This window comes from Camelus bactrianus, chromosome 11 (genome assembly GCF_048773025.1).
Source record: "Camelus bactrianus isolate YW-2024 breed Bactrian camel chromosome 11, ASM4877302v1, whole genome shotgun sequence".
NCBI classification, from domain to species: Eukaryota; Metazoa; Chordata; class Mammalia; order Artiodactyla; family Camelidae; genus Camelus; species Camelus bactrianus.
Genome location: NC_133549.1, coordinates 84,685,229 through 84,698,542, shown reverse-complemented (window position 1 = coordinate 84,698,542; position 13,314 = coordinate 84,685,229). Strand labels below are relative to the sequence as shown.

The window sequence follows — 13,314 nt, the reverse complement described above, 5'->3', positions numbered from 1 at the left end:
AAAGATCATGGACTGAGATTAGAAGTTGGGGCAAACTAGGTCCCTTCCACCTCTGGCCAAGAGTTTTGGGTGCAGGCCATTGATTCTCCAAAGCTATAACTTCAGAAGAATTCCACTTGTCTGCCTCCCTCCACAGGCACACTATAAGCATCAGTCAACTCCTGGAGACTATGATGGCCATACTGCCAATCTAAATCCTCACAATGGGATGCAGTTTGAGAGACAGGGAGACATCCAAGATTCCTTTCTTGGCCTTATCCCTCTCTGTGCTTCCACTCCCAGTATGCACATGCACACACACACCACTTGTACACAATTTACCTATGTTTCCCTTCAGTGTGTATTAAGTTTGATTCTCAAAAGAGATTGTTTGTAAGAGAGAAAAACACAAACATCATGTCTAGTTGTGATTGCAAAATCAACATGAGTAAATGTAGTTATAAAGATAAGAGAGATGTTATACAGAGTAAGAATGTAGTCACAAGTAAATACTTTGGGCATGCAAAATGAAAAGAAAGAGTGCTAAATTTTTATTCTAATTGAATATTTGTAGCTCATTTCCAGCTGGCAAAAAAATGCCACAAATGAGATGAGAGATAAAGCATGACTCTCCATTGGAATTGAATGTCACCCACAAAATCTGTTTTTATATACTCACAAGCTATAATAGTACAGATTTCCACTTTTTGTTCTTGACATTTGGAAATTAATTGTCTACACATGCGAAGACTTGAAGTGCTTATATTTAACCGACTAAAGTTTCTTTCTTTTCAGAAGAGTCTCCACTGCTGCTTCATGTCGGGCTTTGGATTGAAAGTCTCCTCTGAGTGCCAATTAAGACCAAACAGACAATATTTTCAACAACTAAATTGACAAAAATTTAAATGAAAGTACATTAAAGTCGTTCTAAACTATGTTAGCCATAGTATAAATTGGTACAATCTTTCTGGAAAGTAATCTGAGATTAGCCATCAAGAGCCTTAGACTCTCCATTTCTTTTTACATAATTCTACTGCCAGGGACCTAGAAGTCTGAAAACATGCACATGTCTGGTGCTTTACATAGACATATGATTCAATACTCACCAATTTATCAAAACCCTGGGTTAGGTCTCTAGCTATTCAAAGAGAAGAATGCCCATGATATGTTGATGATAGATAAAAGTATATGTGTACATGCGAGTTTGTGTTTGTAAGCACCTCTCACTCATAGGCATAAGTACAATGAAAGCAAACTGGAATCGTAAACAAAATCCTACTATAACATATGTACTTAATTTGCAGATGATTTCATTTATTTTGATGGTTTCAATTATTTGAGGTCTCAGAGAATTTATTATATTTTTAATTAGAAATAATAAAGTTATTTTCATTTATGATGCACTTATTGTTGAAAATTCAGAAAATAAATGAGAACTGCAAAACTAAAATATCACCAACAGATACCAAAATAGAGGTAACATCCATGTGTACTTTCTGTTTTTCATTCCAGATTTAGATGGATTAGAAATAAACATGAATGTTCGTGCAGGTAGAGACAGATACATATATGAGAATATACACGACTTGAATTTCATTTTTTTATTTTAATTGATACATAATAATTCATCAAACTGATGTGACTGCCATTATTCAGGCAAAGTTTTTCTTATTGTTAAATATTTAACTTGTTTGCAAATATTTTGAGATTATAATAACACAGTGATGGAATATTAGCGTATGTCTCCTTGTATACTCTCTGGTTAATACTTTTGGATAAAATAGAAAAAAATTGACAAGCTGAAGTGCATGTACATTTAAATTTATATGTTTACATGCTCAATATTGCTAATTATCAGAGAAATGCAAATCAGAACTAAAGTGAAGTCTATCATTAAAAGTCCACAAACAATAAATGCTGAAGAGGGTGTGGAGAAAAGGGAACCCTCCTACACTGCTGGTGGGAATGTAGTTTGGTGCAGCCATTATGGAAAACAGCATGGAGATTCCTCATAAATCTAAAAACAGACCTACCATATGATCCAGGAATCCCACTCCTGGGCATCTATCTGGAAGAATCTCTAATTCAAAAATATACATGCACCCCAATGTTCATAGCAGCGCTATTTACAATAGCCAAGACATGGAAGCAACCAAAATGTCCATTGACAGATGACTGGATAAAGAAGTTGTCATTCTAAGTGAAGTAAGCCAGAAAGAGAAAGAAAAATACCATATGAGATCGCTCATATGTGGAATCTAAAAAACAAAAACAAAAACAAACAAACAAAAACAAAGCATAAATACAGGACAGAAATAGACTCACAGACAGAGAATACAGACTTGTGGTTACCAGAGGGGTGGAGGGTGGGAAGGGATAGACTGGGATTTCAAAATTGTAGAATAGATAAACAAGATTACACTGTATAGCACAGGGAAATATACACAAAATGTTATGATAACTCACAGAGAAAAAAATGTGACAATGAGTGTGTATATGTCCATGAATGACTGAAAAATTGTGCTGAACACTGGAATTTGACACAACATTGTAAAATGATTATAAATCAATAAAAATGTTAAAAAAAAAAAGAAGTTGTGTTATATTTATACAATGCAATGCTACTCAACTATAAAAAAGAATAAAATAATGTCATTTGCAGCAACATGGATGGACCTGGAGATCATTATGCTAAGCAAGGTAAGCCAGAAAGAGAAAGAAAAACGCCATATGATATCACCTATATATGGAATGTTAAAAAGGAGGAAGGAAGGAAGGAAGGAAGGAAGGAAGGAAGGAAGGAAGGAAGGAAGGAAGGAAGGAAGGAAGGAAAATGAAGACACTAATGAACTCATCTAAAAACAGAAATAGACTTGCAGACATAGTAAAGAATCTTATGGTTACTGGGGAAGGGGGATGGGAAGAGATACATTTCAGAGTTTGAGATTTGCAAATGTTAACCACTATATATAAAAACATATAAAAAACAAATTTCTTCTGTATAGCACAGGGAACTATATTCAATATCTTGTAATAACCTTTAATGGAAAAGAATATAAAAATGAATATATGTATGTGTATGTATGACTAAAACATTATGCTGTACACCAGAAATTGACACATTGTAACTGACTATACATCAATAAAAAAAAATCAAAAATAAATTTAAAATAATATTCTGGAGATCGTCTTTGTCAGTTCACCTTTGGCAAAAATTTTCTCCCATTCCATAGGTTGTTTTCTTTTGTTTATGGTTTCCTTTGCTGTGCAAAATCTTGTAAGTTTAATTAGGTACTGTTTGGTTATTCTTGCTTTTATTTCTATGCTTGGGTAGACTGCCCTAGGAGAACATTTTTGAGATACATGTGAGATCATGTTTTGCTTATGTTTTCTTCTAGGGTGTTTATTGTATCTTGCCTTATGTTTAGGTCTTTGATGCATTTTGAGTTGATTTTTGTGTATGGTGTAAGGGAGTGTTCTGGCTCCACTGATTTACATGCTGCTGCCCAGTATTCCCAACACCATTTGCTGAAGAGACTGTCTTGATTCCATTGTATATTCTTGCCTCCTTTGTCAAAGATTAGTTGACCAAAAGTTTGTGGGTTCACTTCTGGGCTGTCTGTTCTGTTCCATTGGTTCATATGTCTGTTTTTGTACCAATACCATACTGTTTTGATTACTGTAGCTCTGTAGTATTGTCTGAAGTCTGGGAGGGTTATTCCTCCAGCCTCCTTCTTTTTCTTCAGTAATGCTATGGCAATTCTAGGTCTATGGTGATTCCATATAAATTTTATTATGATTTGTTCTAGTTCTGTGAAATAAGTCCTGGGTAATTTGATATGGATTGCATTAAACCTGTAGATTGCCTTGGGCAGTGTGACCATTTTAACAATATTGATTCTTCCAATCCAGTAGCATGGGATATCTTTCCATTTTTTTAAGTCTTCTTTAATTTACTTAATCAATGTTGTATAGTTCTCTGTGTATAAGTTTTTCACCTCCTTAGTTAGATTTATTCCTAAGTATTTTAATACTCTGGGTGCTATTTTAAAAGGGATTGTTTCTTTACTTTCTTTTTTTGTTGATTCATCATGAAACTGAAAAAAGCTTGATCTCCAGAATATATAAGCATCTCATGGGACTTAATAACAAAAACACAAACAACCCAATCCAAAAATGGCCAGAAGACCTAAACAAACAGTTCTCCAATGAAGACAAATGATCAATAGACAAATGAAAAAATGCTCAATATCTTAATTATCAGAGAAATGCAAATCAAAATTACAATGAGGTATCACCTCACACCAGTCAGAATGGCCATCATTCAAAAGTCCATAAATGACAAATGCTGGAGAGGCTGTGGAGAAAAGGGAACCCTCCTACACTGCTAGTGGGAATGCAGTTTGGTGCAGCCACTGTGGAAAACAGTATGGAGATTCCTCAAAAGACTAAAAATAGACTTATCATATGACCCAGGAATCCCGCTTCTGGGCATATATCCAGAAGGAACCCTACTTCAAAAAGACACCTGCACCCCAATGTTCATAGCAGCACTATTTACAATAGCCAAGACATGGAAACAGCCTAAATGTCCATCAACAGACAACTGGATAAAGAAGAAGTGGTATATTTATACAATGGAATACTATTAAGCCATAAAAAGACAACATAACACCATTTGCAGCAACCTGGATGCTCCTGGAGAATGTCACTGTAAGTGATGTAAGCCAGGAAGAGAAAGAAAAATACCATATGAGATCACTCATATGTGGAACCTAAAAAAAAAAAAAAAGAACATAAATGCAAAACAGTAACAGACTCATAGATATAGAATACAAACTTGTGGTTGCCAGGGAAGAGGGGGGTGTGAAGGTACAGACTAGGCGTTCAAAATTTGTAGATACTGACAGGCATATGTAGAACAAATAAACAAGATTATACTGTATTGCACATGGAAATATATACAAGATCTTGTGGTAGCTCATGGTGATAAAGTATGCAACAATGAGTATATGTATGTTCATATGTAACCAAAAAATTGTGTTCTACACTAGGAATTGACACAACATTGTAAACTGACTGTAACTCAATAAAAAATAAATAAATATTTTTTATATAATCATAGAGAAACATATACAAATAAATGTGAAGTGCATGCACCTTTAAATTTATATATATATATAATCACCAGTTATTTTTCAGAAAGTTTTAAATCAATGAATGTGCCCATGTACAACATGTTGAGAATAATAACAATAGTAATTTTATAGTAAGTATAGTGTAGTAAGATAGTTAATGCTGTGTAGTACTTACTACATGCCAGGCGCTCTTGTAAGCACTTTGTATGCTGACTTTTATTCTGTCAAGAACCCTCTGAGGCATCATTAATCCCATTATACAGATGATGATGTGGAGGCACGGAGACATTTAGTGACATCCAGCAACGAGAGTTCAAACCCAGGTGGACCTGCTTGTATCAACGCTGTGACCATCCTGCTCTAAGACCTGCCACAGTACAGATGCTGCCCTTTCTCCTCCCTCTGTCCTCACTGTTCTTAACAATCTCTGTTGTCTTTTCTGACTTGACAAGTAAACATTTTGTTATTTTCATTTATGTTTATTTTACTATAAAATAGGCTAAATATATTTTTATATCTCTACTGGCCACTTTACAGATCTTTTCCATTTTTTGTTCCTATTAGGATCGAATAGATACTATTTTTCCTATTAGAGTAGCATCTCTATAGATTAAAAGCAATAATACTGTTTCTTGGATACTGTATTTTTTCTCTTGGTTTGTTCTTTGTTTCTAAACTGCATGTATGACTTACTGCCTTCTACAGAAATTTCGCTTTCTTTTTGCAGTCATAATTATCATTCTTTTCATTTGTGGTTTCTGCTCAGATAATAGTCTGTATTTTATTCTACACACATTTTACTCTAATATGTTTTTAGACACAGTTATTATACTCTATCTGAAATATGAGTGTAAGGTGTGAGGTAAGAGTCCTACTTTTTTCCCAAGCGGCAAAGTAGGAATCCCAACTGTCATTTGATAAGTAGAAGAAATCAATTTTCTTGTAAAATGAATGATAACAAAGTGCCAGAGAGGTGTGACAAGCAAACACAGGGGAGAAATTGTAAGGAAATGAACACTTCTTTAAAATCAAAACCCCATACTCCCAAATAGCACAAGGAAGCCATGCTGCAGAAGAAGGGGAAGTCTAACTGAAGACACCTGTCAAAAAGTGCTCCTCTGCATCCTGAATCTTTCTTCTCCTTGGAGTCTTCATCCAAGTCCCAGTACAATCCTCAGCCACTCACCCACCACTGCATATGGGACACCCATTTAATTTATTTTTGGTAGGGGTGAAACACTTCCTTCTTTTTAATTGATTTTATTCTTTTCCAGGGATTGTTATTCAATATGAAAATGATTATTCTTTTACCTGCAGCAGAGGCAGGCTAAAATTCTATTTATATATACATTTTTTAATTGAAGTATAGTCAGTTACAATGTGTCAATTTCTGATGTACAGCATAATGTTCCAGTCATGCATATACATATATGTACAAATGCTTTTTTCATATTCTTTTTCATTAAAGGTTATTACAAGATATTGAATATAGTTCCCTGTGCTGTACAGAAGAAATTTGTTTTTTGATAGCAGGCTCTTTTCTTTATTTGGTTTATACCAAGGATTTGAGTAGCCTTTTCACTGAAAACTTAATAAAGACCAGAAAAGAAAATGTGGGTAGCCTAAAATAGCATGCTTCTAAGAGGTGCACCTATCCTCAGACCTCAGTTCCTGGAGGAGGCCTGGCACCCTAGTAGATGACTCTCCACATCAACTCTCATAGACACAGTTTGGTCCTTGACCATATGGCCCAGTCCCTGAGGCTGCTTTCCTGTCCCTGTGCTTTGCTCCTCCCTGTAGATAGTCACAAGATCCAGAGGCGGCTCCTCGAGTGTGTGACTCACCTTAGCAGAGCCTGGAGCACCACCTAGGCTCTGCATGGAAGAGAAGCCACATTTCCCATAGGTGGAAGCCAGCCCGCAGCTGGGGCTCATGGTGACTGCCCAGCCCTCTCCTTGGAAGCATCACATTCCCTGTTTATTTCCAACTTGACCTTCTCTTCATATTCCACATTCTTCGCCCATTTGTTTTGTGTCATTTTCCCCTTGTTGACCCATTTCAATTTAACATTTATAGCTCATTTTGTCTTATACCAGCATCTCCAGCATATCTGGACTCTTTGTCAGAGTTTGCGGGTGCCCAGGAATATCCCACTAAGTGATCATGAATGTACAGGTGTTTTTAGAACTAAAGCCCTAGCGTCCTAGGAAAACTGTTTCTCTTAAAACAAGAATGAAACCACCACAAACTCTTTTTAGTTAAATGTCCCTTATAGCTCAGGCACTTAAAATGTTATTTCATTGAATGGTCATACTCATTCTCTGAGGTAGAACGTATTCCCATTTTACAGATGATGAATACTGAGTTCAGAGAGGTTGGGTAACTTGTCCAAGGTCACTCAGCTTGTGTGGTGGAGCAGGGATGCCAACCAGAGGTGACTTCCTCTAGAGCCAATGTTCTTTCCATGATTCCATGTTGCCTCCCTGAATCTCAACTATGAGAATTTGTCAAGATTTCCATTTGTGATGAAGAAGGGAAGGGTTTGTTAACCCATAATGAACAATATCTTCTTTTAGTTTATTTGGCCATTTATGGGTTTTTCACATCTTCAGAGCTTCAGTGAGAGATTTAAATCACCTCAATTTGAATTTTAAACACAGGACTGTTTAAGTCCAATGCACTTCAGGAGGATTGACAAGTACAGAAGACTGATCCCTGCTGCAGGGATCAATAGAAGCAGTAGAAGGGCCCCTTTCTCCAGGCATAAAGAGTGGGCTAAATGAGACATCAGAGGTCCAGGCCCTGCTGTAAGAAGCCCTTGTAAATCCCAGCCTTCCTAGGTCTCAAAGTCCTTCTTAGTAAAATGGAGAGGGTTTGACCATCTAGAGATAACAAGTTAGTTTTAATTCTCATGCCAGTTCTGTGCACGTGGCCATAGCTCCCTGGAATGCTGTGTTGGGAAGGGCTCTAAGGCTTTTAGGGAAGAGTTCTGTGGTGATAATGGAAGCCCACCGATTTGGGCATGGAAGACCAGAGTGCATGCATCTTCCACTCCCCAGATCGGAAAACCACCAAGATTCCTTTAAGCTTTGACATTCATGGCCATGTAAAGCTGCCCATTTGGCCTCCTCTAAATTCAACAGCCTTATAAACATAAGCCCACCTGGACCGTCATGGATATGGGGCATCATGGGACATGAAAACAGGGAGACTGATGAGCTGGTCCTCACTGGGCAGGGGGTGCAGGAAAGGTAATAGGAGAAATACTTTCAGACCCCCTCTTACACTGGAGCTGGGCTGGAGCAGTGGTGCAGCCTTTGGAGCTAAGAACACATGTCTCAGGAATGTCAAGTTTCTTCAGTGGCAAAAACTTGAAGACTTGGGCTTTCACATTAAAACAAACAGAACATCAAGGAGATTTATTGCTTGTCCAACCTGCTCTGCTCCCAAGAGCCTACATGATCTTCCTTTTTCCTGCTATTAGTTTTCTGTGGGGAACTTGGAGAGTACCAGGAGAAAGAGGACCAGGAAAGTGATGACCAAAGAGTTCAACAGGAAAAGGAGAAACCCACGGAGGCCCCTGGAGCTTGTCTCTATTGGGAAATGGCACTTGGCACTAAGAGCCAAGCCATCGTGCCCAGGAAGCCCAGGTCCCCATGGGGCCCGTGGGACATAGTAGCATGAAGACTGTTGAGCAGTCTCTCTGAACTGGGGCTGTTGTGCTGATGGGAATGGCAGAGAAGAAACCTCTTTTGTCTCTCCCCTGCACAAGCCCATGGCTATTCATTAGCTATAGTCCCCATCTTCCAAATGGCCTTCAGGTCAACATGTCCATTGTGCAAATATTTATTAAGTGCCTACTGTGCACCGAGTGTTATGTAAATTCAGTAATCTATTCAATAGCCTACAAGTATCTCAAATCCATTTCATCCATTACTGTTTCTAGTCTGGTCTTCCTCTGCCCATTTTAGTAAATGCCACCATCATCACCCCGTGATCCAAACCAAAAGCTGTGCACCATTTTCTTTCCCCCTCTGGTCAACTCTTTATTACCTAGTCAATCTCTCAGTCCTGCCATGTGGGGAGCAACTTAGAATCTAGCAGAAAGAGCCTTTCAATGGTCTCTTCTCTGTACTTTTGGAGCTAAGACTCAGCCAATCATAGCATCTGCTTCCTCTTCTGAAAACTTCTGATACTCTCTTTTTTTTAGTGTTCTTTTTTTTTAATTGAGGTATAGTCACTTTACAATGTTGTGTCAATTTCCAGTGTACAGCACAATTTTTCAGTTACATATGAACATACATATACTCATATTCTTTTTCACCATGAGCTACTATAAGATACTGAATATATTTCTCTGTGCTATACAGTATAAACTTGTTTATCTATTTTACACATACCAGTCAGTATCTGCAAATCTCCAACTCCCAGTTTATCCCTTCCCACCTCCCTCCCCACTGGCAACCGCAAAACTGTATTCTGTATCTGTGAGTCTGTTTCTTTTTTATATATAATTTCATATGTCTTCTGTTTTTTTTGTTTTGTTTTGTTTTGTTTTGTTCTTTTTGGGTTTTTTTTTAAGATTCCACATATGAGTGATGTCATATGGTAATTTTCTTTCTCCATCTGGCTTACTTCACTTACAATGACATTCTCCAGGGCCTTCCATGTTGCTGCAAATGGCATTATGTTATCCTTTTTTATGGCTGAATAGTATTCCATTGTATAAATATACCACTTCTTCTTTATCCAATCATCTGTCGATGGACATTTAGGCTGTTTCCATGTCTTGGCTATTGTAAATAGTGCTGCTATGAACATTGGGGTGCAGGTGTCTTTTTGAAGTTGGGTTCCCTCTGGATATATGCCCAGGAGTGGGATTGCTGGGTCATATGATAAGTCTATTTTTAGTCTTAGGAATCTCCATACTGTTTTCCATAGTGGCTGCACCAAACTGCATTACCAACAATGTAGGAGGGCTCCCTTTTCTCCACATCCTCTCCAGCATATAAATGATAAATAATACTCACTTTTGATGGGCTTGGAAAGCAACCATCCTTTTCACTATTTGCTCTGGTGCCAACAAGGCTGCGTTCCTGGGGGCAGCAGCAGTGGGTTGACCCCTGTGACTGTGGCCAGCATTGCTGAGGCAGCAGGGCAGGCAGGGCCTCCAGGTGGGACAGCTGTGGCCACAGGGGTCACACCAAACCAGCCCTGGGTCTGATTCTGGCACTTCTTTTGCCTGTGGTTTAGCTTACCTAGTGCCTGATCATTGTCTAAACACTGTTCCATGGTCCTCCTAGGGGTTCTCTGAATCACTTAGCAGCCTTTGCACAAATTCCTTTTCTTGATATAATCAGCCAGGGTCAGTTACTGTTGCATGCAGACAAGGATTTTGCTCAAACAAGTATTTCAGGGTTCTAGGTATCATTTCCTGGTAAAGAGAAGGGAGGAGACAGAACCACAGGTGATGCCTGGGATGTGGTCTTAGTGATAAAGACTGAGACAAAAAAGGCACAGGCTGGGACTATGCAGCAGCAGGTGGATTCCGACAGGAAAATGGGGAATCTAGACAAATGCTCACAGTCGAGCTACAGAGGAGGGATTGGAGCTGAGCTGAGTCCCCAAGAGTCCTGTGAAACTGGGGTGAGACGTGAATATCCAGAGCAGCGAGTCAGTGGGCAGAAGCACTGGCCCGAGAGGCTGAGAACAAAGGCAGGGCAGCCTAAATCATCCTGTAGATGCTCCTGGGTCAAAGTCATGGGATCAGAAACTCGTGGAGCCCCCATCACATCCTTAGCTCCCTTTGACTTCCCTTGGTTCCTCCATGTCTAGATTTACCTTCCTTTATCCTTAGTTCCCCATAAGTCTCGAGCCTCTGAATCATCCACACACAGACTCAGTCATTCCTGGACCTGATGCTCTGTTATCCCTGCTGATGTGGTCATTTCAGGAATGTCAGTCTCTCCCACTGGACTCCAAGTTGCAAGAGGGAAGAACCCATGTCTGCATTGACTCACCACCATATCCCCAGGGGAAGCCAACAGTAGACACTCAATAATCATTGGTTAAGTTATTATCTAAGAGAGGAAAATGCATCGCTATGATGATAACTAACGTAGCCTTAATAGTCCATCCTACAAGTCAGTGAAGTGGTCATTACTGTGCTGTCTCACAGCTGAGATATCTCACACAGGTAAGGTGATGCCATTGGCCCAAGGTCATGCAAACTTGATCCAAGTCTATCCTCACTCCTGTTTTACTGTCTCCTGCCAGCCCCTGAACACAGATGTAACACAATGAAAGGGGCCCAGGACTTGAATTAGGTACCACCCCCTTTCTACCGATTTGACTTTAGGATAAGTTACTCTCACTCTCATGTTCTAATCCATGGCCAAGGAAGTTAGGCTTTCCACAGACTCTTTTGTTTCATCAGCATAAAGTTGAAGAGCTCTACTATTTTCAAGCTGCTCACCCCAACTCAAGCCTCCATTTTTAATTGCCAGGACCCAGTTCAAGTCTTCGTGTCACCTGCTTGGAGTTTGTAAGCTTTTAAACCTTGAACTCCTGGACCAGCTGCTTCTGTATCTTAATTACACATGACTCCACTGATGTTTCTGTCCCTCCCCCCACCCCCACATTTCTTGATGAACTCAGCATCTGCTAGAACCCTGGCCCCAGGTCTAACAAGAAGACAGTGTTACAGTACTGTTGTCTTCTCATGTCAGTATATCTAAGGGTTATTTTGAGTATTTTTAGGATAAGCACTCAAAGATGTGAGACCCTCAGGGGAAAAAAAAAGATGCCTACAAAAATACCTCGTATTATTCAGAGGAATTCAAACCATACGTTTCTGCTTCTTTTACTGATTCTTTTACAAGTAAACCATTAAAATGCACTCCTCTAAGAGCTGTTTGATGTCCCAAGAGCTCCCAAACATTTTACAAGCTGTTTTCCTTAGAACCAAAGGATATATTCAACTTACATAAAAGATGTGGAAATCTGAAAAATTCTTTCACAATCTTTGCATTAGATGCGATAAATTGCAAGCCTCTAACACTCCATTATGGATGAAATTTGTAACTGTTCTTGTGAAACCCCTCTGATTTAGTTTCTGGGAGCATGAGAAGGAATGTGCATGGAGGGAGCCAAGAACTTTGGAAAATTGTGAAGTTTGTAAATGTGGCTTTTTCTGATGCTGGACGTTGCTATGGAGCAGACAGAAAACAACTGAAAGCCAATTTTCCTAACCTGTTCATCCCAAGAATCCCCCCCTTCATATTTTCTTTTACAGGTTTGTTTTTCCAAACAAGTGACATTTCTTTTTCTGTTCTTATCAGAAGATAATAATCATCTCATCTCATCTCATGCAGTGGATTTGAGTCCAGCAGAAAGTGCAGACCCATTCCAGCTGCATCAGCCTGTCCTATCTCACTGAGCCTCAATGCATGACTTCAACTTGGCTCGAGCCAAGGAGCTTATGATTGTTCCATCTCCACTTTCTGGGGGCTCCTAACAGGCATGGTTTCCTCTTCAGGTATTATTTTTCATTCTGAAAAAAAAATACAATAGATTTTAAACATCTCACTTTGTTCAGAGGTTTAGTCTTCATAAATTCCCCATGAATTCCCTTTTTAAAAAATATTTTACTGAGATAAAATTTACATAAAGCACATTAGTTTCAGGTACACCCACATAAAGATTCATTTGTATATATTGTGAAATGATTACCACAGTAAGTCTAGTTAACATGTCACCACACACAGTCACAAAATTGTTTTCTCATCATGATAAGAAATTTTCTCTTAGCAACTTTCAGATACACACACAGTATTATTAACTGTAATCACCATGCTGTACATGACATTCCCATGACTTTTTTATTTTTTAAGTGGAACCTGTGAATTCTCTTAAGTCTTACATATTACTATTACAATAGCCCTGGGACAACCTTCTCAGCCTCTCACCATCCAGAGAAAATAAGCAATGTTCTAGTGGAAAGAAATGACACAGCTGAAGCTTAGGTTCTTTGATTAAAAAATGACTGCACCTTCTACTTTGGGGTTTTCAAGCACAAAACACTTAATGGGGCTCCACAGCACAGTGAATCTATTGTATGAGTATCTGTGATAGAGTCCATAAAGGCATGAGTGACTCTCTAGCCCTAAGGAAGCTGGGGTGAGGTGAGGGCTACTTT

General features: G+C 38.8%; 1 protein-coding gene across 1 annotated transcript in view; it reads right to left on the bottom strand.

The window, feature by feature from the left end:
• Positions 1-780: 780 nt before the first annotated feature.
• The window catches only part of LOC141579214 (U3 small nucleolar ribonucleoprotein IMP3-like), a 54,504-nt gene continuing 41,970 nt past the window's right edge, over positions 781-13,314 (bottom strand). Inside the window, exon 5 of the transcript XR_012510385.1 lies at positions 781-12,669. The gene's annotated coding sequence lies outside the window, so the exon portion shown is untranslated. The remainder of the gene's footprint in view (positions 12,670-13,314) is intronic.